The 25,712-nt window shown below is 35.5% G+C and overlaps 1 protein-coding gene across 3 annotated transcripts in view; it reads left to right on the forward strand.

Moving 5' to 3' along the window:
* The window catches only part of ELAPOR2 (endosome-lysosome associated apoptosis and autophagy regulator family member 2), a 172,433-nt gene that overhangs the window by 14,898 nt on the left and 131,823 nt on the right, over positions 1–25,712 (forward strand). The window lies entirely within an intron of this gene.

Consider the following 25,712-nt stretch of genomic DNA (forward strand, 5'->3'; position numbering starts at 1 on the left):
TTTTGGTATGTTGTGTTTCCATTACCATTTGTTTCAAGGAATTTTTCAATTTTCTTCTCAATTTCTTCATTGACCCACTGGTCATTCAGGAACATATTGTTTAATTTTCATGTATTTGTATAGTTTCCAAAATTGCTCTTGTTATTAATTTCTAGTTTTATTCCACTGTGGTCAGAGAAGCTGCTTGATATTGTTTCAGTCTTTTGAATGTATTAAGACTTATTTTGTGACCTAACATGTGCATTTCTTTAATCACTCATGAAGGTCAGTATTTTTCGTGTCACTTAGCTTTTTGTATTTCACTTTTTGTGAGATTTCCTATTTAGGTGTTTGCATCGTTATATATACAAGCTTTTAGTATAATAAGGATAATATATATTTCCCTAGCCTTTTTCTTATCTGTGTGTTTTGAGATATATAATATCCAGAGAAAGCAATTATTTAGTCCATAAAAAGGTATATGGAATTACTTCCGTTAACATATCAAACTGTAATACATCTTAATTTCCAAAAAGAATGTTTGGTACATAATACCTTATTAAATTATTACAATATATGAAGGCTTTCAGGTGTTTGAGAAAAATATGGAAGCAGCTACAAAGTGACCAAGAATTCTTGCGCTTGCATTGGTATTCTTGGTTCTAAGAGTGTGTTTTAGATATTTCATGACTATTCATTCTCTGTTGCTTCTTTTTCAGTTGCCATTCATATGTTTATTAGCTCATCTAGCATGTATCTCTCTCACAGGAAAAAATTATAGGATAGTCTATGATGATAGTACAGATGGGTTAAGTGCTGTGATGGAGTCGTTCACAGGGCCGTATAGAAGCACAGAGAAGAGGCAACTAAGTCAGACTAAAGGAACTCTGGTGTCAGAGCAAGTGATGTTTCAGCTGAGTTTGGAAGTATTTATAGTAGTGCTTTACAGGATGCACAGAGACCACCACATCTCAGTCAAAGAAAATAACATGTATAGCATCAAAGAGGAATTAAATATTATAATTTCAAGGGCCAACTTGAAGGGCATGTGGGTGGTGGTGGCAGAAGTGTCAGAGACTGGAGGTCTTGCGAGGCAAGCTGTGAAGCGCTATTAACATCAAATTAGATTATTCTGTTGGCAAATGAAGGAACATAAAAGGGAAATCACATTGGACACAGGAAGATCAGTTAGGAGACTCTTGCCTCTCACGGGGAGAAAATAACAAACAGAACTAAACACATGACAGCATGAATGGAGAGGGAGAGAATAGATGGATTTGACAGCTATTAAAGACATCTTATTTTCAGGAAACTGCAACCGGGTGATACATTTCAGTCTACCATGACTTATAAGTTTTTGGTCTGAGTAGATGCTGCTGTCTTTTACTGAGATAAAAAAATCGAGAGAAGGAAGAGGAGGAGGTGGTGGTGGGGGCGGGAAATAGGATGAGTTCAGCATTGGACATCCTGAGTTTATAGTACCTCAGGCACACAGAAACAGTGCTCTCCTGAAGACAGGTGGATGTACGGGAGTGCAGCTGAGAGACAACTTGGGAGCCATGAGTACATAAGAGGTAATTGAAGCCATTGATGTTGATGAGGTCACTTAGGCTCTGAGGGTATAGCAAGAGCACTGTGTTGAGGAGAGTGCTTAGGGAAACAACAGCATTTAAGAAGCAAGCAGAGTGAGAAGCATTTGAGGATGAAACTGAGAACGTACAGCCAGTAGAGAAGGATTAGCATTAGCACAGAAGCAGACTGGAGGTTGATGGGAAGGAGACCCGTAAATCTGGAGTGTGATATAGGCAGGGTGATTTTTAATATTCAGGGTGTTTTCTTATTTTAATTTTTCAACTTTTAGATTGGGGTACATTTGTAGGTTTGTTTTCTGGGCATATTGTATGATGCTGAGGTTTGGGATATGAATGATCCCATCACCCAGGTACTGACCATAGTACCCAACAGTTTTTCAACCCTTGACTTTCCTTTTCCCTTTCCTCTCTAATTGTCTGTAGTGTCTATTGTTGCCATCTTTAATTTCATGAGTACCCAATGTTTAGCTGCCATTTATAAGTAAGAACATATGGTATTTGGTTTTCTGTTCCAGTGTTACTTTGCTTAGGAAAATAGCCTCCAGCTATATCCATGTTGCTGCAAAATACATGATTTTGTTGTTTTTTATGGCTCTATAGTATTCCATGGGGTATATGTACCACATTTTCTTTAATCCACCAATGATGGGCACCTAGCTTGCTTCCATGACTTTGCTATTGTGAATAGTTCAGCAAACCCTTCTTAAAGATAGGGTCTCCCTTTGTCACTCAGGCTGGAGTGCAGTGGTACAATCACAGGTCACATAGGTTTGACCTCCCAGAGCTCCAGTGATCCTCCAACCTCAGCCTCTCGAGTAGTTGGGACTATGGGCACATGCTTCCATGCCTTGCTAATTTTTGTATTATTGTTATTGTTATTTTGTGTAGACAGGATTTCACCCTGTTGCCCAGGCTGGCCTTGAACTCCTGATCTCAAGTAATCCTCCCACCTCAGCCTCCCAAATTACTGGGATTGCAGGTGTGAGGCACCATGCCTGGCCTACAGTGAGACATTTGAATTGTCATATCCTTATGGACAAAATGCATAGTATGTGATGAATGACGGAATATTAGGCAGATTCCTGACTATTTGAACAAATGTACACTAAGATTATTAATGTATGTGGTGCTAAACTGAAAGAACATCTCCAATGTAATACTTTTGTGCTTAATATCTAATTTCTGTCCTTTTACTGTTTTACTATTACCATTTTAAATAATACTTGGGTTTTGAGAAGGCATAACCAAATTTTGTAAAGTCAGAAACCCGAGAAGGATTCCTAATGAGTTGGAAAACAGAATTGAGATTCAAAATGATTTCAAAAGGCTAGAATAATGGGCAATCCAATATAATTGATTTAAATGCAGACTCTTCTTTTCTGGTTCTGAAAATTAGATGTTCAAGCATAGAATGGGGAAATTTTACTTAAAAGTACTTCTGAAGCCATAGCTGTCATATGGCTGCTAAAAACAATGATGGAGGGTCTTGAGTTCTGTTTATATGAGCAGAATGCCTTGTTTGTGGAAGGTAGACATTTAAATTAGGTCATTAATTCAACTTAGGTGCAATATTTGAAGAGGGATATTGACAAACGGTGACATTGTCTTGAGATGGGAATTAGGAAGATTAGTTATTTGGAAAGTATGTCACGGGAAACTAACCAAAGGAATTGGGGTTGTTTAGCTTAGAGTAGACTTGAGGGGGCCATGACATGAGCTTCAAATATATTAAGTGCAGTCATATATAAGAGGCATTGCTATAATGCTCATTTAGAGGACAAGATTTAGATTAGCGGGTAGTAGACAAAAGGATGCAGAATTTAGTTCATCTTAGAAGGCGTTTTACATATGCAGAAGCCATAGCTGTGTCTTTATACTCCGAAAATTGCAGAGCTGCTGCTTTGGATGGATTGCAAACCTAGGTTCCATGTATAGGAGCCATGAGTTCTAATTTACTACACTTTGACAATTTCACTATGATGGATTTAAGGGGCAGTTCAATGACTGCTCAGGGTTATATCCATACCTACTGTAACTGGTGAGAAGATAAATATTTGACCTTGATGCATTAGTCCTAGCTAGCACGCATTTTTTTTTTTTTTTTTTTTTTGAGACGGAGTTTCACTCTTTTTTGTCCAGGCTGGAGTGTAGTGATTCTATCTTGGCTCACTGAAACCTCTGCCTCCTATGCTTCAAGCTTCAAACAATTCTGCCTCAGCCTCTGAGTAGCTGGGATTACAGGCACATGCCACCATGTCCGGCTAATTTTGTATTTTTAGTAGAGACAGGGTTTCATCATGTTGGCCAGGCTGGTCTTGAATTCCTGACCTCAGGTGATCCAGCCGCCTTGGCCTCCCAAAGTGCTTGGATTACAGTCGTGAGCCACTGCGCCTGGCTACACACATTCTTATTCTGTCATACTTAGCACTCTATTCTAAGAATCCTACAGTGTAAAATCACAATGCCCTTTGGTGTGTAACCCTACCTTCTAAAGTTAAAAGCAGAAAGAACTGACCCTTGAAAATTTAATGCAGACTTCTATTTGATAATTCTTAGGCATATAAATAATGCATAGCGGGAAATAACTTGAACCAAAATAATAATTGATGCTTAAACATATCTGAGCCTGTTATGCAGGAAAGTTCTTCCCTATCTAAAGAGCAGATAAATATTAAGATCATTTACTTGAGGTTTTTTTTTTAATGATCTCATTTTTTCCTAATTTGTCACCTTTTAAAGTTAAAAGCAATATATGCATTCCAGAAAAATGCAGCAATAAAAACACCCATAATCTCAGTAAATAAGCATGCCACTTTTAACATCTTAGTATTTGTAATATGAATAATAAATAATAACAATAGCCAGGTAAAATTTTAAGTGCATTTTTATTTATTAACTCACTCATCTCCCTAACTCTAATTGGTGAGCTGGAACCCCCCATCTTCCCCACAAGTTTAAGTTACTTGTGAATCCAAGCTGCTAACACCAGGGCCCATACTTTTCATCGTCAGACTATACTGCCTCTATTACATGTATCAAAAGTCCTTTGCATGTATTTCATTATCAATGTACACATATGGTTACAAAATGGTAATATTATGTACATATAGTTTGGTAATCTTTTTTGGCATTTAAAAATATGACATGAACTTACTCCCCCATTTTGATTCCTCAAGAATTTTATTAAGTACTTGATATGTCTCTGACTTTGTTCCCTGAATAACCAGTTTTTACAAATAGTATTTTGAACAATCCATAATTCATCCTTTTTCTGTTGGTCTGTTTTCTATACCATCTATTGTGTATGTGGATATATAAAAATTTGTAAGCTATTGTTTTATATATAATATGTGCTATATTATATATATGCACATTTATTCAATTTCTTTTGAGCTATTTTCTACACTATTGATTTTTTTGTACCAAGATTGTATAGTTTTATAATATAGTTTTATATGGTGGCACTTAATTTTCTTTCATTCTCAGCTGTTCTCACTTATTTAGTCTTTCAGTTCAACTTCAGAATAATTTTGAAAAGTTAAAAATTTTTTTGGATTCTGTTAAGTTCGCCCATTTATTTGGAAAAAATGTCATATTTTTAGTATTATCTTCACATTTAAAGACATACAGTCTGTTTTAGCATTTATTGAGGCATTCTGTATTTCTCACTAGCACAATCTTTGTATTTTGAACTATTTTATGTTACTATTTTCCATGACATTTTTCCACCAACCACTTTACCTTTTAATTGATTTTTCCCTGATGTGTTGAAAAGCCACTGGTTTTTAGAAATTAATTGTATATCTAGTTTCTTACAGGGCTGTCTTGTTAATTCTAACATTTTGTTAGTTAATTATCTTCCATTTTTTTGATAACAAGTTCCATTTATTGAGTAGTTAATGTGTGAAACAATTTTCTCACAGAAGTCAATACCTCTGCTTTCAGAGATGAAGAAACTGAAGCTCAAAGGCAATTAATAACTTACAAAAGATGACAAAGCTAGTGAGCCATAAAGCTGGGATAGATTTGTCTCCAGAGAGCTCACTTTCCACTGAACTCCACTACCTCCCACTCTGCCTACACAGAACTGATCTATTATGCTTACAGCTCTCCACGACTGATTCTTAGAGGCTATTGATTGAATCTTATTAGGTGTACCAGGCAGCTGTTTACAGTTTTTCCCAGCAGCTATTTACAGTTTTTCCCAGTAGCCAATCATTTCCACATGATTTCTTTTTTTCAAGGTAGAGATCCTTTTCTCATGTGTTTCAGAAATCTTTCGTCTCCAAGGTAGATGTTAATTCCACATTTTCACAAGGAAAGCTTTATGTACTGCTGTGTTTTACTCACACACAAGGTGTGTAGGTAGCCACTGGTCCTCCTGTCTTGAGGATAGCATGTCTGTGCAGAGTTCCTAGTCCAGTTTCTGTTGTCTGAGAAACTTCCTTTTTATGCTATGCTGATGAAGTTTGAGGATCTCATTCTGTCTACTAGATTCTCGATTAGGAGAGTGTTTTAAAGAAACAGAGCTGTCTGTGGTTCTTCCATGTTAAGAAGCACATGATAGGTACTGGACCTAGGGCATTTTCTGCCTCTGTTTTTATCTGTACAGTTCTGGGAGTGAAGGATATACATGAAAAGGTGAGAGTGAGATTTGTTAGTCTGATGTCATCTTAAACCAGAAGTCTGTAAAACTTCAAAAACAGATGGCCTTTTTCTGTTGTTGGAAAACTATATTCCAAAGAAAATTCAGAATAAAAATTGATGGACAAATTGATGTGTAATTCTGTCATTTTACATCTTTTTGTTTTTGTTCTCTTCCTTACACCTCCTTCTTTTAAGACTTATCATTTAATATGGCTGAGGCATTGCTGTAAGTGTTTTACAGATATTAGCCTATTTAATAACAATCATTTGTTATTAGTTCATTCATCATAAGCAAATGATGCTGCTTTAAAGTGATATTCAGACATTTTATACAGAAGTTAAATCATTGCCTCAATCTTTAAACAAATCTTTAGGGAAGATTAATTGAAGTGCACTCAGATACATATATTTGAAGTATATGAATTGATCAGTTTTGACATATGTAAGGACTCATGAAACTATTGTCATAATCAAGATAGTCATTTTCAACATCCCCAAAAGTTTCATGTTTCTCTTTGTAATCTAACCCTTCCTCCACCCTGTTCCTAGGCAGCCACTGATCTGCTGTCACTAGAGATTCAGTTGCATTTTATAGAATTTTAGATAAATGGAATTGTGTGGCATGTACTCTTTTTTGGGTGGGGGGCTGTCTTCTTTCACTTAGCATAATGATTTTTGAGGTTTATTCACATTGTGGTGTGTATCAAGTTTGTTCCTTTCTACTGAGTAGTAGTCTACTATATGGCTATAACACAATTTGTTATTTAATATACCTATTTTTAACATAATATAGTTGTAATCATAGCACTTGATATTCTTTTTTTTGTTTGTTTGTTTTTTTCTTTTATTATTATTATTGTTATTATTATTATTATTATACTTTAGGTTTTATGGTACATGTGCCCAATGTGCAGGTAAGTTACATATGTATACATGTGCCTTGATATTCTTAAGCTCCAATAGGATAATGTAATCTATGATCATTAAATACTAACTAGTGAGTACTCCAATAAGTTCTTTATAAAGTTTAGCCGCAGCAGTCTAAAAATGTAGGTGTAAGTACTAAAGGACTTTTGGCATTCTGAGATATTCCTGTAGGTGATTTTTTGTTTCATTCGGTATTTAACACTATTCTGATAAATCTTGATTTTTGAAGCTAACCATTCAGTTAGTCTATTAGATGTGCCTGCTGTTAGAACTATTAATACTTTCACTTACTTGCCTGTCTGTAGATCATTTAACTATCAATTAATGAATGCGTGTCTCTGGGAGTGCAGGTGAGAAATGTGGATCTCATGCCACTCATTCAGAGGCTAAAATGAGGACTTTGTTTAGTTCATGGTAATGAGCATTCACATACTGTATGGAAATGAAAACAGTCTTTGTGTGTGTTCAGTTGGATGAACAATTAAATATATTCATTCCTAATTGAAATTATGTTTCTATTGTTAAAGAAAAACTGAGAGGAGTTAAATTTAACATTTGAGCAAGAAAAAAGTTCTAGAACCAGACAGCATTCCTGATGAAGGTGGTGATATGGTTTGTCTGTGTCCCCACCCAAATCTCATCTGGAATTGTAGCTCCCATAATTCCCACATGTTGTGGGAGGGACCCGGTGGGAGATAATTGAATCATGGGGGTGGTTTCTCTCATACTGTTCTCGTGATAGTGAATAAGTCTCATGTGATCTGATGGTTTTATAAGGGGAAGCCCCTTTCACTTGACTCTGATTCTCTCTTGTCTGCCACCATGTAAAATGTGCCTTTGACCTTCCACCATGATTGTGAGGCCTCCCCAGCCATGTGGAACTGTGAGTCCATTAAACCTCTTTTTCTTTATAAATTACCCAGTCTCAGGTATGTCTTCATCAACAGCATGGGGTAACAGAGTACCCCCACCTACAAACCTGGTGGACTATATAACGAGAAAATAAGAAATGACATACAGAGAGTGCTTGATTGGTACAGCTGGCATTTACCTTCTTTGGGTGTAATCTGGCAGCTTTCAGCCTCTGGTTGTCTGCAGCTACTGTGATTGATTGAGACTCAGCTACTTGTTATAATGGTTTACTTTTCGTGAAATTACAGTCTGTTTACACAAGTTAGGTTATAGTTCATAATGTATGGAGAAACCTTTATGCCAAACTCAAAATATGTATGGTGGCAGCTTTAGGCCAAACTTAATTCAGTTTAACACCATAAATCACAAATCCATCAAGATAGCTAGGTTTAGTTGTATTTTTTCTTTCTTTCTTTTCTTTTTTTTCTTTTGGTGGGAGCTGATGAGAATTCTGTTGACTAACATGTTTGCATTTAGAACAAGATAAGCATTCTTTTAGACTAATAGTGTTTTTGCAAGTTTTGAGGACACTTATGCTTTTCTTATATTGTTCCAGGTAGAGAAAAGGTATTGGTATGTACTGTGACTGACTGACATGTCCCATTTAGGCTTATCTTGTCTTAGAATCCATCTTTTGTAGCAGTAGGTGATCACCCTAACAGGACAGGGAGAATAAATGTGACTTCCTTGGCATCATAGTAATGAGTTCTGCACTCTCTGTGACAGACACAGGTAAAGGCAGACTAATCCTTAACCTGAAATTTTCAGCTAGGACTTTGTTTTCCTGATCTTCTCTTCAAAATCAGATTGTTTACCTTTATTTCCTCAATTCTCTTTCCAGTTCACTAGAGTCAGGCTTTTATCCCACTTATTTTCCTGAATCTCTTGTCATGGTTAGTAATCACCTAATTATTAGTGGTGTCTTTAATCCTCATCCTATTCCATCGGAGGCATTTGACTCTACTTCCAGGCTTCTGCTTTCTTATACTGTAATGTTGTGTCACTCATTGTTATGTCCTTATTTCTTTAGCTACTCTTTTATGACCTCTTTGTAAATGTTGATTGCCCCAGGTTTTTGCTTTTTGTCTTTTTGCATTGTAGATATCCTGTCTGAGTGATCTTATCCATATTTCTTTCATTATTTTTCATTATTTTTCTGATGAAAATCACCTGCCATAACACCTATGGAAAACCATTGTTACAGTATTTACATTATTTATCCAACTGCTTGTCTTACCTACAACCTTTGTTTAAATGACTCTAAAATCCAACCTCCATTGCATAGTTTTCCATCAAGTTCCAAAATAATATTTATGGCTCCTTAAATTATAAAAAGAATTGTGAAAAAGCACAATCCTTTCTTTAAGGAACTCATAGTCCAGTGAAGTGGCTCTCAATCTGGCTGCAAGTTAGAATCACAGACCAACAATTTATTTCCAATTTAGGGATCTGAGGAGAGGGTCCAGGAGCCAGATGCCAGTGCATAGCCAGGGTTAAGAATCCCTTGTGTAATGGCTATATTTCAAAGTGCCATTTATTTAATATCTACTGTATGCCAGGCCATGTGGTATCCATTTGTTCTTTCAACAAATATTTTTTCAGCCCTTCTTTTATGTTTACCTCTGGCCTAGATACCGGGAACACATCAGAGAACAAAAAGAGAGTTTCCATTCTTCTGGAGATTATGAAATGGTAAAAAGAGATAGACATTATACAAATACATGACAAGTGGTGATAAATGTAGGAAGAAAAATAAGGGAGCTGAGGGTATAGGGATGTGTGTCTATCTAAAAAGTCAGAAAAGGGCTTTTGATGTTACAGCATTTGAATAATGCCTGAGTGAAGAGGGTTCAAGGTTGCAGACATCTGGGGAAGGATCTTCCAGAAAGAGGGAATAACAAATGCAAATGCAAAAACCCTAAAATGATCATGCACTTCAAGTGTTCAGAGGAGAGTCACCCACTGTGGCTTGAGCAGAGTGAATGAGAGGGACATGGCAGGAATTGAGACCACAGGGGTCATGTGGGTGGAGTGTGGCAGATCACATGGTGCCTTTTAGGGTGTGTGAAAGACTTTGCCTTTTATTCTGAATGAGATGAAGGCCATAGAGGCTTTTGAGCACAGATGTAATCTGATGTGATTTATGTGTAAAAAGATCAAACTAGCTGCTATGTGGGAAATAGACTGCCAGAGATGTGGGTAACAACAAAAGAGTTAGGATAATACGAAAATATGGGTGAGGCATTATGGCACCTTAGATTAAGGTGTTAGGTGTGGAATGGTGAGAAGAAATTGGATGTTTTATATATTTCGTACATAAAATATATTTTTATATATGTATTTTGGAAGAAATGATAGGCTTTTCTAAGGTCTCTTAGGGAACAAGCTTAGCTAAAAAGAAAGAAGTAGTCAAGGACCAAGTGCTAGAACACATCAGGAGAGTTAGAACCAGTGGAGGATGGTGTCCCAGAGGCCAAATAAAGAAAGTATTGAAGAAGAGGGTTGATGGATGAAATCAAACACAGTTGTTAGATCTAGTGAGAGGAATATTGAAACAGATGTTTTTATTTAGCAAGGTGGAGGTCTTTTCAATTATCTTGAAAAAAGCAATTTTGACTGAGGGAGAGAGGTAAAAACCTGATTGGAATGGGTTCAGGAAAGGGAAGAAAGGAGGCAACACAGTGAGAACAGACAATTGTTTTGAGGAGCTTTGCTAGTCAGGGATGAAAAGTGGTAGTAACTGAAGGGGGAAGTGAAAATAGTTACTTGGTAAGAGTAATGCTGAATAAAGTATACTTCAACATGTCTTCTAAATGCAAGATTTTGTTCTAAGAATAGCAGCTGTTGTTTTATTATGATGTCTTGTTTAAGAATCTCTTAAAATGAGGCATACTTATAATTTTCAGTCTTTTAATTTGAGACATTTTGATCAAGCTCATCTATTTTCTTTATAGCACATGACTTCTCCCCCCTCTTTCTAGTTTGGGGATATCCTTTTGTATTAGTTTTCTGGAGACAGCTATAACAAAGCTCCATAAACTGGGTGGCTTACACAACACAAATTTATTGTTCTGCAAGCTAGAAGTCCAAAATCAAGGTGCCAGCAGGGTTGGTTCCTTCTAAGGATTATGACGGAAGGATCTGTTTCAGGCTTCTCTCCTTGGCACGGATGGGCATCTTCTCCTTGTGTGTCTCTTCACATCCATCCTCCCTCTATACTTATCTCTTTGTCCAAGTTTCCCTTTTATAAGGATAGCAGCCATATTGGATTTGGCTCACCATAATAACCTCATTTTAAGTTGATTGCTTCTGCAAAGGACCAAATAAGGTTACATTCAGAGGTACTAGGAGTTAGGACTTCAGCATGTGAATTTTTTGGGGTAACAATTCAACCCATAACACTTTACTTTCCCATAGGCTTATTTCTGAAGTTTTATTCTAATGACACTTAAAATTTTTCTGCTGGGTGATATTTAGGCACAGTTACCAGTTACTCAATCCAGTTGTACGTGTCATTTTAAATGATTTGGGGTGGGAGGTGGCTTTTCTGATATAAAATGAACACTTGCCAAATTATAATGAATATGACGTCAGACTTTTCTTAGATTTCTCATTTAATTTCATGTTTAAAACAGTAGAACCAGCAGGCTAGTAGATGGAAACTTTGTCTACTTTGGGAAGAAGAGATAAATCAAAGTGCCTTCTCTGGGAAAAACCTTACATTAAATATATGTACCATCTCCCTGGTCTTATTAAGATGGTAGCACAGCCTAGTTCTAAATAAAGGCCAACATCTGACCCCACAGTATATCACCTTTAGTATAGAGAGAAATTAGGTTTATTAGAAGAAATTTTGTTGTTGCACCAAGAAAAATATTATAGAAATTGGCTCATATTTATATATCTAGGTGTATGATCCAAGTAAATGTTTTCAGCTAATTTCTGGGTATCCCGTTCTCCCTAAAGAGTTGCTTCTTTTTCAGCATGAGGTTTTAATTGGGATACAGGCCATTATGATGCATCCTCATAAAACAGTTGGTTTTTATTTGGAGACTGTAAAATACAGATCATATTTATTATGGATTTTATTTAGAAAGTGTAAAATACAGATCGTAATTAATGACTGTAGAGAACCCATTATCTCTAAGTTCTTAGTGCAATAAGAAATAATGTAAATTTAACTGTGGCATAGAAAATGTATTCTTATGGGCCTATCACTCCTTTATAGGCTTACGGCAGAATACAAGATCTAAAAAGAACAAAACAACTGTGGTAAAAATTAGTGTTAAATAAAATATCCAATAAAATTTGGATGTTTTCCAAATTACTTTCTAACTGGGAATTCTAAAGTTCAGCAGTTCCCTAAAATGACCACTGAATGACTTTCTTGAGAGAGTCTTTTTTTTTTTTTTAAATTCCTAACTTTGTATACTTTAAATAATTTTTTAAAAATTTCATGTTGTTTAACTTTAAACATGAAAAAAGTGATTCAATAAGAGACCAGATTTTTTAATCTAGAGAAAATAGTAAACATATTCTCCATGGCTTCTTCACAGATAAAACCTAGTGATAGTTCTGATACTAACCATATTAAATATACAATTTATTAATGATAGGTTTATGTCCAGGCTTCACAGTTTATCTCACTGATGACCACGGCTCAATGAAACCTAAATTCAATCTTCCTCTGCACCCATGAAATCACAGCTCTTCCAGCTTTCCCCCTTACTTTCTTATGTTCAGCTATTCTGGAAAGGCATCTTTTTCTCAGTGCTTTCTTAGTGACTGTACTGATAAAAATACAAACAGCATATGGAAGCAGATATATGCATAGGTCTTGATTTTGTGTTTTGGTAGACTGGTTTATTCAAGCAAATACAACAGGAGAATATGTTTGTTTAAGGTTTGCTTTTGTGCCAATTGCTGGTTTTTCTCTTTTTTGGCCTGCCAGAAATATACACCTTTATTTCTATACTATTTGATAAAAATTTCTAATTGACAATTTTTTTCATTGAATTGATTAGCTCCTTGAAAAATACAACATATGTCTAACATGTTGAGGAATTTTGAAGAATTATGGTCAAATTTGAGTTTACTTGAAATGAAATGTTTAAATTTAGTAAAATTATTTAATGTTAGAGGCTTAATATTTCTTCAATATTATGTAAAAAATTGGCCTTAATTTACAGTAGCTTGAAAAGCATAATCTAATTTTAATTATCCAGAAGAAAAATTTTTAATCACATTTTTTTGGAAGTGAATTGATTGGCAGGTAATGCTCAGTTGGTTATGTGTGCACCAGAGTGTGGTGGGATAAGCATTGGCTTGTGAATCAAGAGACCCAGTTACAAGATTTTACTTGTCATTAATTGTGTGACCTGAGTAACTTGCTTTCTGCTGGACTCCATCTTCACATCTGGCAAAGAAAGAGACTGGTTTAGATAATCTGTAAAGTCCTTTCCAAGCTTGACATTTTATGACTTTATTTCTTCTTGTTTTATATTTTCAGATAAAACAGGAATTAGGTCTTTACTTTTTGTTGGATACCCTTGACTGAAGTGGGATTTTTCCTGTCCAATATGGTCATACTGGGCAGAGAATGTAGCTTGATGGTTTTTAGAAAATAAGCCTTGTCTGAAAATAGTCAACAAGAAGGCTTGGTGAATCTGCCAACAGATGACTGCTTCTACAATTTCATTTAGTCATCTAAGCCAATTGAATTTAGACATTTAGCATGAAATACTTAGTATTCCTCAAGACAAGGTTTTGGGACCATAGAATGTCTTAGACTTCTATAATTCTGACTTGGTTTATCAGGTGACCTAGAGTATGAAGGAATCATAATCTTATAAATTACATCCATGACAGCCTATGATTTTTTTTTTTCTGTAGGAAAAGACTCTTAGGTCAGTGACATAAGGCAGGCATGGGTGATACTTGCTTTTTATTTTAAAAAATAAATTTTATTATTGCCTCAATTTCAGAGCCTGTTATTGGTCTATTCAGAGATTCAACTTCTTCCTGGTTTAGTCTTGGGAGGGTGTATGTGTCAAGGAATTTATCCATTTCTTCTAGATTTTCTAGTTTATTTGTGTAGAGGTGTTTATAGTGTTCTCTGATGTAGTTTGTATTTCTGTGGGATCGGTGATAATTATAGCTTACCAACCAAAAAAAGTCCAGGACCAGATGGATTCACAGCCAAATTCTATCAGAGGTACAAGGAGGAGCTGGTACCATTCCTTCTGAAATTATTCCAATCAATAGAAAAAGAGGGAATCCTCCCTAACTCATTTTATGAGGCCAGCATCATCCTGATACCAAAGCCTGGCAGAGACACAACAAAAAAAGAGAATTTTAGACCAATATCCCTGATGAACATCGATGCAAAAATCCTCAATAAAATACTGGCAAACTGAATCCAGCAGCACATCAAAAAGCTTATCCACCATGATCAAGTGGGCTTCATCCCTGGGATGGAAGGCTGGTTCAACTTATGAAAATCAATAAACATAATCCAGCATATAAACATAATCCAGCATATAAACAGAACCAATGACAAAAAACACATGATTATCTCAATAGATGCAGAAAAGGCCTTTGACAAAATTCAACAACGCTTCATGCTAAAAACTCTCAATAAATTAGGTATTGATGGGATGTATCTCAAAATAATAAGAGCTATCTATGACAAACCCACAGCCAATATCACACTGAATGGGCAAAAACTGGAAGCATTCCCTTTGAAAACTGGCACAAGACAGGGATGCCCTCTCTCCACTCCTATTCAACATAGTGTTGGAAGTTCTGGCCAGGGCAATCAGGCAGAAGAAGAAAATAAAGAGTATTCAATTAGGAAAAGAGGAAGTCAAATTGTCCCTGTTTGCAGATGACCTGATTGTATATCTAGAAAACCCCATCGTCTCAGCCCAAAATCCCCTTAAGCTAATAGGGAACTTCAGCAAAGTCTCAGGATACAAAATCAATGTGCAAAAATTACAAGCATTCTTATACACCAATAACACACAAACAGAGCCAAATCATGAGTAAACTCCCATTCAAAATTGCTTCAAAGAGAATAAAATACCTAGGAATCCAATTTACAAGGGACGTGAAGGACCTCTTCAAGGAGAATTACAAACCACTGCTCAATGAAATAAAAGAGGACACAAACAGATGGAAGAACGTTCCATGCTCATGGATAGGAAGAATCAATATCATGAAAATGGCCATATTGCCCAAGGTAATTTATAGATTCAATGCCATCCCCATCAAACTACCAATGACTTACTTCACAGAATTGGAAAAAACTACTTTAAAGTTCATATGGAACCAAAAAAGAGGCTGCATTGCCAAGTCAATTCTAAGCCGAAAGAACACAGCTGGAGGCATCACGCTACCTGACTTCAAACTATACTACAAGGCTACAGTAACCAAAACAGCATGGTACCGGTACCAAAACAGAGATATAGACCAATGGAACAGAACAGAGCCCTCAGAAATAATGCTGCATATCTACAACTGTCTGATCTTTGACAAACCTGACAAAAACAAGAAATGGGGAAAGGATTCCCTATTTAATAAATGGTGCTGGGAAAACTGGCTAGCCATATGTAGAAAGCTGAAACTGGATCCCTTCCTTACACCTTATACAAAAATTAATTCAAGATGGATTAAAGACTTAAATGTTAGATGTAAAACCATAAAAACCCTAGAAGAAAACCTAGGCAATACCATTCAGGACATAGGCATGGGCAATGACTTCATGTCTAAAACACCAAAAGCAATGGCAACAAAAGCCAAAATTGCCAAATGGGATCTAATTAAACTAAAGAGCTTCTGCACAGCAAAAGAAACTACCATCAGAGCGAACAGGCAACCTACAGAATGGGAGAAAATTTTTGCAATCTACTCATCTGACAAAGGGCTAATATCCAGAATCTACAATGAACTCCAACAATTTTACAAGAGAAAAACAACCCCATCAACAAGTGGGCGCGAAGGATATGAACAGACACTTCTCCAAAGAAGACATTTATGCAGCCAACAGACGCATGAAATAATGCTCATCATCACTGGCCATCAGAGAAATGCGAATCAAAACCACAATGAGATACCATCTCACACCAGTTAGAATGGTGATCATTAAAAAGTCAGGAAACAACAGGTGCTGGAGTGGATGTGGAGAAATAGAAACACTTTTACACTGTTGGTGGGACTGTAAACTAGTTCAACCTTTGTGAAAATCAGTGTGGCGATTCCTCAGGGATCTAGAACTGGAAATACCATTTGTCCCAGCCATCCCATTACTGGGTATATACCCAAAGGATTATAAATCATGCTGCTATAAAGACACATGCACACGTATGTTTATTGCAGCACTATTCACTATAGCAAAGACTTGGAACCAACCCAAATGTCCATCAATGATAGACTGGATTAAGAAAATGTGGCACATACACACCATGGAATACTATGCAGCCATAAAAAAATGATGAGTTCATGTCCTTTGGGACATGGATGAAGCTGGAAACCATCATTCTCAGCAAACTATCGCAAGGACAAAATACCAAACACCGCATGTTCTCACTCGTAAGTGGGAACTGAACAATGAGAACACTTGGACACAGGAAGGGGAACATCACACACCGGGGCCTGTTGTGGGGTGGGGGGAGAGGGGAGGGATAGCATCAGGAGGTATACCTAATGTTAAATGATGAGTTAATGGGTGCAGCACACCAACATGGCACATGTATACATATGTTACAAACCTGCACGTTGTGTACATGTACCCTAAAACTTAAAGTATAATAAAAAAATAAAAAATAAATAAATTTTATTTTAGTTTATTCACTAACCTATGGCTGTCAACTGCTGAGGCCTTATTTACTCATTTGAAAATGATCATATTCCACAGGGATGTTTTATAAGAACAATTATTCCTGAATAGAAATGTATCACACTCTGAGCTGGCAGAAGCTCAACTTTGTAAAGATGTCTGTTTGCCTCAATTTAATCTGTACATTTAAAAGAATCGCCCCCAATCCAAATATAGTTTTGCCTCCTTGGGAATGTGTGTCTGTTGAAGGCGTAGGGTAGAAATGTAAATCTTCTTCAGGTTTGTAGGATAGGCTTTGTTCTGAGATCAGCTGGGAAAATGCTGAAAAAGAAATGTGTCAAAGGGAGGTATTCTCATAACTTACAGGTGAGAGTATAAATGATTAAAGACTGTCGGGAAACAGTTGGGTAATATTTATCAGGAGCTTTAAAATACATGTTCTTACCAGGTATTCTGCATCTATTTCTGTAATTATCTTAAGTAAATTGGTTAACTAAACAGTGGTATACATAGAAGGTTGTTATTCATCTTAGTGTTATTTATAAACAACCCACATTTTTAAGAGGTGACTGGTTAAATATATTGTTTCCTTACGAAATGGATACCATGGGTCATTAAATGTGTTGATATGGCAGTATATTTATTTACATGGAAGAGATTTACAATATATTAGGCAGATTACAACACATCTTATGAAGACATTGGGCTAGGTATATATGCGTGTGTATCTATTTGGGAAAATGTACAACAAATTAACTGTGATTATCCCTGGGTGGCAAGATTATGTATGGCTGGTCATCCTCTAATTCACATATAAAGCTCTATTTCTAGTTTTTCTGTGGAGATCATGGATTCTTTGAGAGGAAGTAAAACATAACAGTTAAAGCAGTTGAGAGGGTTGAACTCAGTCTGGCTGGGTTTAAATCCCAGTTCTGTCACTTACTAGCTGTGTAATCCTTAGCCAGTCACTTTATTCTGTGTTGTTCTAATCTGTAAAGTAGGGATAATCATAATAGAAATTAATAATACCTACCCCATAGAGTTATGAGGATTAAACATGCTTAATATGTATGAACTCTTTAGAACAGCTCATAGTACTATATTAATGTTAGCCTTTATTATTTCTGTAATAAAAGTAGCACATGCAAGAGAGACAGACACACTAGCATACCTGGAATCTACTGGTAGAGGAAATGGTCTCAAGTGATTGAAATGATTTGATAAATTTTAAAGAGGAATGTAATGATTGGATGTTTACTTTTTTCTTTACAATTTCTAAATTTTAAATTTAAAAATTATTAAGGCTAAATTCATATAACATAAAATTAACCATTTAAAAGTGAAAACTCAGTGGCATTTAGGATATTTATAAAGTGTGCATTGTAACACTCCAAAACATCTCCATAATTCCAAAGTAAAACCCTGTAACCATAAGGCAGTTTCCATTCTCTCCACCCTGCAGCTCCTGGCAACCACTAATCTGCATTTTATGTGATTTATCTATTCTAGACATTTCATATAAATGTAATTCTGTAATATGTTACCTTTTGAGCCTGGCTTTTTTGACAATATAATATTTTAGAGGTTTATCCACGTTATAGTAATATCAGTACTTTACTCCTATGCCTGAAAAATATTTCATTTTATGTATATACTACACTTTGTTTTACATTCATCCATTGATGGTCACTTGGGTCCTTTTCACCTTTTGGCTATTGTGAAGAGTGCTGCTATGAATAGATGTTTGCTTTTATTAATAATAGTTTCTTCTGATATCAAAGCTGTATATTTAAGATAGAAAATTTAGAAAATACAGAATTACAAGTACTTCAAATTTATGTTTTGGTGTGGTACTTTCAGTCTTTTAAAATATGCACACATATACATATATGTGTATGTAAGTGCATATATATGTATTAAAACACATAGCTGTGTACAAAAATATACTTAAAAGAGCAATTGGGATGATGGTACACATTGTTTTATGGCACTGTTTACTGTTTAACATTTCTGAACACTTTCTGATGTCTATAAGAAAATATTGGTATAACATAATTTTAGATGAAAAATTAAAAATATTGTATATGCTATATTGGTATAACAGAATTTTTAATGAAAAATAAAAAATATGTTATATTGGTATAACATAATTTTGAATGAACAGAATTTATTTTACCAATATCAAGTGATAAAAGTTTAGCTTTTGACTCCTATATTAAGTGCAATGAATATTTCTTTATATAGAATACTACTTAATTATTTTCTAGGGATAGAGTCCTGGGAATAGAAATGTTTTGTCAATAAGTGTGTACTTTTAAGGCTTTTGACACACTGGCAAATTTCCCTATGGAAATATTATACTGATTTACATACTACCAGCAATATTTGAGTGTCTGTTTCTTCTTTTGATTGCCAATATACTTTTATTCATAATCACTGTTACTTTAACAAAAATAGTGTCCAGTTCATATTTTAAAATTTCTATTTATATAAAACATTACCAGATACTGTTTTCTTCCTTTTGTGAATGCCTGCTTAATGACTTTTAGTGAGTTTTGTCTTTTTCCTAATGACCAGAAGAGATTTTTGAAAAATATAATGGGCTGGGCATCGTGGCTCATTCCTTTACTCCCAGCATTCTAGAAGGCTGAGGTGAGCAGACCACTTGAGCCCAGGAGCTGAAGACTAGCCTGGGCAACATGTGAAATGCAGTCTATACAAAAAATATAAAAACTTAAATTGGTGTAGTGGCATATGCCTATGGTCCCAGCTACTTAGAAGGGCAAGGCAGGAAGATGGCTTAAGCCTGGGAGGTTGAGGCTGCAGTGAGCTGCGATTGTGCTACAATACTCCAGCCTGGATGACAGGGCAAAACCGTGTCTCAAAAATAAATAAACAAAAATACAAAAATACAATGAAGATGTAAATCTTGACAATCTGTTAGAAATATATTTTTTTCTATGTTGCTATTTGTCTTATTTTATCTATGGTATTTTGGTCACAGAGAAGTTAAATGTCTTAACGAAGTAATCTCTGTCATTTTTTGCTTTTTTCGAGAAGTTTCTGCCTTGCTCACATGTTTTTCCAAGTCTCCCTTAGGTGATTGGTATATATGTTTGACAATGAGCAAAACATTCTAATGTTGTCTTGTTTGAACATGGAATACTGCTTGTCATAGTATTTATTTTGCTACATAACTTTCTCCAGTGACTTAGAAAAAAACTACAGTTAACTCAAAGCTACTAGTATGCTAAGTTTAGGATCTGAATTTGAACCGTAAGCTCAGAGACAGACACATATCACAAGAAAACAAGGGCATGTCTGGGATTTATTCAGGGAACCCATTTCCACAATGTATGCTTGAGTCCAAACTCATTCATGTAGTTTCTCTCTGTATTTGTCTGTGTCCACAGCTTTATGACTTGCATTGACCTTTCAGGCACTAAGATCCTCATTCATCAAATAAATATTAAATTTTGTTCATCATACTCCATTTACCTACAGGAAATTGAAGTGGTTCATTTTTGGGTGAAATTGTTTTTACCTTTTGAAAATCATCTAGCTAGAATGCCTCATTTCTTACACAATCCAAATCATTTGCCTTTATTATAAATAGGCAAAATATTCCTACATGTCAGGGAAATAAATTATATGAATTGATACTAACCTATGTGAGTATCTAGCATTTTTTCTTACATTAAATGTAGAATTAGAAGTGACTTTTCTGGCTGGGCGTGGTGGCTCACGCCTGTAATCACAGCACTTTGGGAGGACTAGGCGGGTAGATCACGAGGTCAGGAGTTCGAGAACAGCCTGGCCAAGATGGTGAAATCCTGTCTCTACTAAAAATACAAAAATTTGCTGGGCATGGTGGCGGGCGCCTGTAATCTCAGCTACTTGGGAGGCTGAGGCAGGAGAATCGCTTAAACCTGGGAGGCAGAGGTTGCAGTGAGCTGGGATGGCGCCACTGCACTGGGCCTGGCACTAGCCTGGGCGACAGAGCAAGACTCCGTCTCAAAAAAACAAAAGCAAAAAAAGAAGTGACTTTTCTGCCAGTGTGAAATGGAACTTCTGTTTACTTTAGGCTGATGATGTTAATGACAATTATTAATCTTTATCTGCTTTTATTTTATTTTATTTTTTGAGACAGTCTCACTCTGTCACCCAGGCTGGAATGAGGTGGTGAGATCCTGGGTCGCTGCAACCTCTGCCTCCCAGACTCAAGTGATCCTCCCACCTGAGCCTCCTGAGTAGCTGGGACTACAGGTACACACCATTATGCCCGGCTAATTTTTGTATTTTTTGGAGAGATGAAGTCTTGCTATGTTGCCCAGGCTGATCACAAACTCCTGAGCTCAAGTGATCTGCCCACCTAAGCCTCCCAAAGTGTTGGGATTACAGGCATGAGCCACCACGCTCAGCCTATTTTTGTGTTTTACTTCTGGTAGATCTTTTAAACAAACAAACAAACAAAAATATATGTTTATTATAAAAGAAATTAGGAAATATAAGCAAACCAAGCATTCTAAGATGAGTACTCTTAATACCTTACCATATATTCATTCCCCTTTCATATGTATGCATTCATTCACATTTAATAAAAATTCATTTTTATACTCATCTATTATGAGCATCTTTCCAAGTCAGGGGCAGATGTATACAATTTGAAATAAGTACAGAGTTCCACTGTGTGGATATATCAAAATATATTTCAGCAGTTCCCCATTGTTGATTATTTAGACTGTTTTCTACTTCTTGCCATTACAGTTCATAATAAACATTGTGATAGTAAAATCTTTGCTGTATTTAGATGTTTATTTTTAGGTATTTCCTTGGATAAATTCCCCCAAAATGGAATGTGTCTAATTTTTGAATCTTATAAGTTTTTGGAGAGAGAAATGATATTGTCGGGAATGTAAAAGCTGAGGATTGGGTGTCTTTTCGAATTTAATACATGAAATCAAATACAAATTTCTGTCTTCAACATTATGGCATTTATCTTTTTTTCTTTTTCTGTGTTAATTCATCTTCCTCTCTAATTTATTTTTCCAACTGTGGAAAATGAATGTAAGAGAATGAGTAGGATAGGAATCTAGATTTGTTTTCTATCTTTATTCTTGTTGGAAAGTTGGGTTTTGGTTACTTTTTGAAGACAGGTTTTTGGAAAGGAGATTTCTTTGATCATGCTTAGTCTGTTGTTTTGACATTTAGAGAACTTTTTACTATGGGTGCTGCTGTTTGCTGATAATGACTCACCTTGTTACCAACTTTTACCTTTTCCTTTTCCATGGACATTCAGAACCCACATTGTGTAGTTACTGGGCGAGATTACAGGTATAGAGAGAAGATCAGTTCATTATAGTTACGTTATATTATATATATTATATATATATAATAGTTACTATACTCAGTATAGTTATGTAACTGGATGTGGCAAATACTTCAGTAGGGTCAGTTCTTACATCATTGATAAAAGCAATTGCAGCATTACCTGTAAATTTTTGGGGCATTGCTCTTTTTTCCTGTGATTTCTACCCATCTTGTACCCATCCTCTTACTGTTGCATTATTTCCAGTGCTTTAATTAAGAAACTGGCCTGTTAACTGACACCCTACTTTAAGAAAATTTGTTGTGTAAAGAGCCCAATCTGAAATATGAAATACAGGAATATTCATTATCATTAGAAAAACATATATATTTTTTGCTCTGTCACCCAGGCTGGAGTGCAGTGGCATGATCTTGGCTCACTGCAACCTCTGCCTCCTGAGTAGCTGGGAGCAGTTGGGAGTAGCTGGGAGTAGCTGGTTCAAGCAATTCTCGTGCCTCAGCCTGCTGAGTAGCTGGGACTACAGGTGCCCTCCACCATGCCCAAGTAATGTTTTGTATTTTTAGTAGAGGCAGGGTTTCACCATGTTGGCTTGGCTGGTCTCGAGCTCCTGGCCTCATGTGATCCACCTGCCTTGGCTCCCAAAGTGCTGGAGTTACAGGTGTGAACCACCATGCCTAGCCAGATTTTTCATCTTTGAAGGACTTAAAACAGAAGGCCTTTTAATAAGAAGGCCTTTTAATAAAAAGGCTTTTAATAAAAAAGGTATAATTTTTGTTAGTGAGGAATTAAAAATAGTTTATATTTGCTGAATAAATTTTAAGCAGGAGAGTAGGAAAGAGCTGGGATTAAAATTGGTGTCAGATAATGTCTAAAGCCAATAACTTATTTTTGTGTCCAATAAGAAATGACCTTTAGATAGTGTTGCAGTTCACAACAGATTTATCAGTTTTGTTTTTGGTCTTATATTTTGATAGAGAATATTGATAAAGATTGTTTTGATAAAATATTAAAATTAAAAGGCACTTTTTGAATATAGTGCAAAAATATTTGCAAAAAATTAAAGACAGACTTTGTAATATTCTAAATGGTTATTTCTTGTGAATATAAATCTGTCATTCTATTAGCATGTGCGAATTTATTTATTAGTATGGTGATAATTTATAGTCATAGCAGTTGCTTTTTTTTCCTGCAGCACACCATGTCTTTTTTTTTCTACCAGCTTTATTGGTATGAAATCAATAAAGATATAATTATATATGAAAACTGCACATCTTTAATGTATACAATTTGATGTGTTTGGACAAATGCATACACCTGTGAAACCATCATAACAATCATAATAATAAACATATTTACTATCTCCAAAAACTTCCTCCCATAGCAGTTGTTTTTTGAAGTGAATTGAACAATATTTCATTTCTATGGAGTGTTTTAGTGTGTTCTTGTGTAATTATATTACAGGAATCAAGAGCTCTCTATAGTGGGTAAGAGAAAAATTTTGCAAATTTCTTATGTTAACTTGTTGATTATATAAGTCAAAATTTAAATTTTAAAATATGCACTCATATTTGCTTCACTTAATCTGGAAAAATTGGTTTTTAGTTATTTCTTTAAGCTTCACATTGTTTGTGACTCGCATTGTGATTGTGTTTATTTATAGAGTGGATGTGGTGTTGACATAGGTGTTCTTGAAATTCTGTATGTAAACCTGTGTTTGGCCATTACGTTTAGCTTCATATTATAGCTTCATCTTCATGAAATCCAGTATTACTAAGTAATTGTCTGGAAATGTCACTTTTATAAGCACTGAAGCTTTTACCATAAATAGTTAATTCTTATTATTCATAGTAGTTATGGTCTGTGAAGTTGCCATGAAGACTGAATTAGCCAATACTGAACAATTGGTCCTAGGAAAAAATACAAGAGCCTCTGGTCTTATTTTTGTCAGCAGATTGAAATATAATGTTGTTTTACATGTGTTTGCATTTTGAGAGATCTTATTTAATCTATGTTGTTGATTCATTAATGTTGAACTCACAGCCAACAGCACCATAACTCATACATGAAGGAAGCTTGCCTAACATGTATTTTCTCTGTAAGGAACATCAAAGCCTTCTAGGAACTCTAGACAGTACAATGTTTTGGGGCCATTTTAAAGCAACATAAAGCAAAAAAAAAAAAAAAAAAAAAAAAGTGGAAAACATGGCACAAAATATACTGGGAAAAGGACACTCAGTGACAGTATGGGAGCTGAAACAAGAAGGCAGAGCATCACCTGTTGGTCTCAGCTGGGAATGTGTGTGTCAGGTGACTCCCATATTTCACTGCACTGTGCATGTTCACACATAACTAGGAAATTACTATGAGAATTGATTTTGTGGTGATAAGTAAATTTTAGCAAGTAAAATTTGCAAATATGGAATCACCAATAATAAGTCTCGACTATGGCTGGTTTTTGAGGGAAATTTTTCTACTTAATAAAATGAAATAAAATTGAACATAAGTTAATTTGATGATGTAAGCTAATCATTGTGGAGATGCTTATGAAGGGAATCCAACGTTTACTGAGAGTCTGTCATTACTGTTCCTGGTGTGTTTGACTCTACATCAGTGTCCCTTATAATTCACCATAATCTTCTTCACCACCTGCTCCTTCCTCACTCCATCCCTGCTGGTACTTCTCAATGTGGCAACTTTTAGGTATCTAACACTCTCCTCAACCTGTCTTGCTTGCCTAATCTGCTGTCTCCTGTTACCTAAGAAAACCCTGGGCATTTTAAGAATAATCAGAAAACAAGCTCATTATATGATTAAGAATAGCTTTTTGATATGAGTTAAACTCAAGTTTAGTATGAGGGACTTGAATACATTGTCTTTATGACAGTATTTTCCCTTCTGATTTTAACATTTGTTAATGTTTTTTATTTTGTATTTGTTAACATTTTGTATTTGTTAACATTTTTTACCCCGCTGTATGTATGAGATGATTTATAGTGCTAGAGCTTTTACTACTAGATCACTGGGAACGACTGCGCAAGCTTGGGTTAATATCTTGAGCTTCATTCTCTTCTATTGAAATTGAATATAAACTGTGATATAAAGCAGACCCTTGTTGGCCATTTTTTGCATATATTCTTGTGGTATATTATCTTCATTTTGTAAGATTGGAGGCTGAGGTCTGGAAACACAAGATAAATATCTTAGAGTAATAGCAGAAATGATGAGGAAATTTGCAAAGTGCTTCTTTGTGTTCTATTTGATGGCTTGTTACTACAATAGCATGATTTTGTGCTTTATTTCCAACCTATTTGGGCCAGCTTTAACATTTTTTATGGTCAATTTTTTAGAGGATTTTCTAGTCATTAAATTTCTTGGATTTTAGTGTAGTGCTTCGCTGGTCATACAGTAGTGGCAGGCTGTGTGAACTTTCTTCTCTTCTAGAACAGTTGCAGATTTAAAGCTACCTTCTGCCAAAGGACCCATTGCAGAT

This window comes from Pongo pygmaeus, chromosome 6, assembly GCF_028885625.2.
Source record: "Pongo pygmaeus isolate AG05252 chromosome 6, NHGRI_mPonPyg2-v2.0_pri, whole genome shotgun sequence".
Taxonomy (NCBI): domain Eukaryota; kingdom Metazoa; phylum Chordata; class Mammalia; order Primates; family Hominidae; genus Pongo; species Pongo pygmaeus.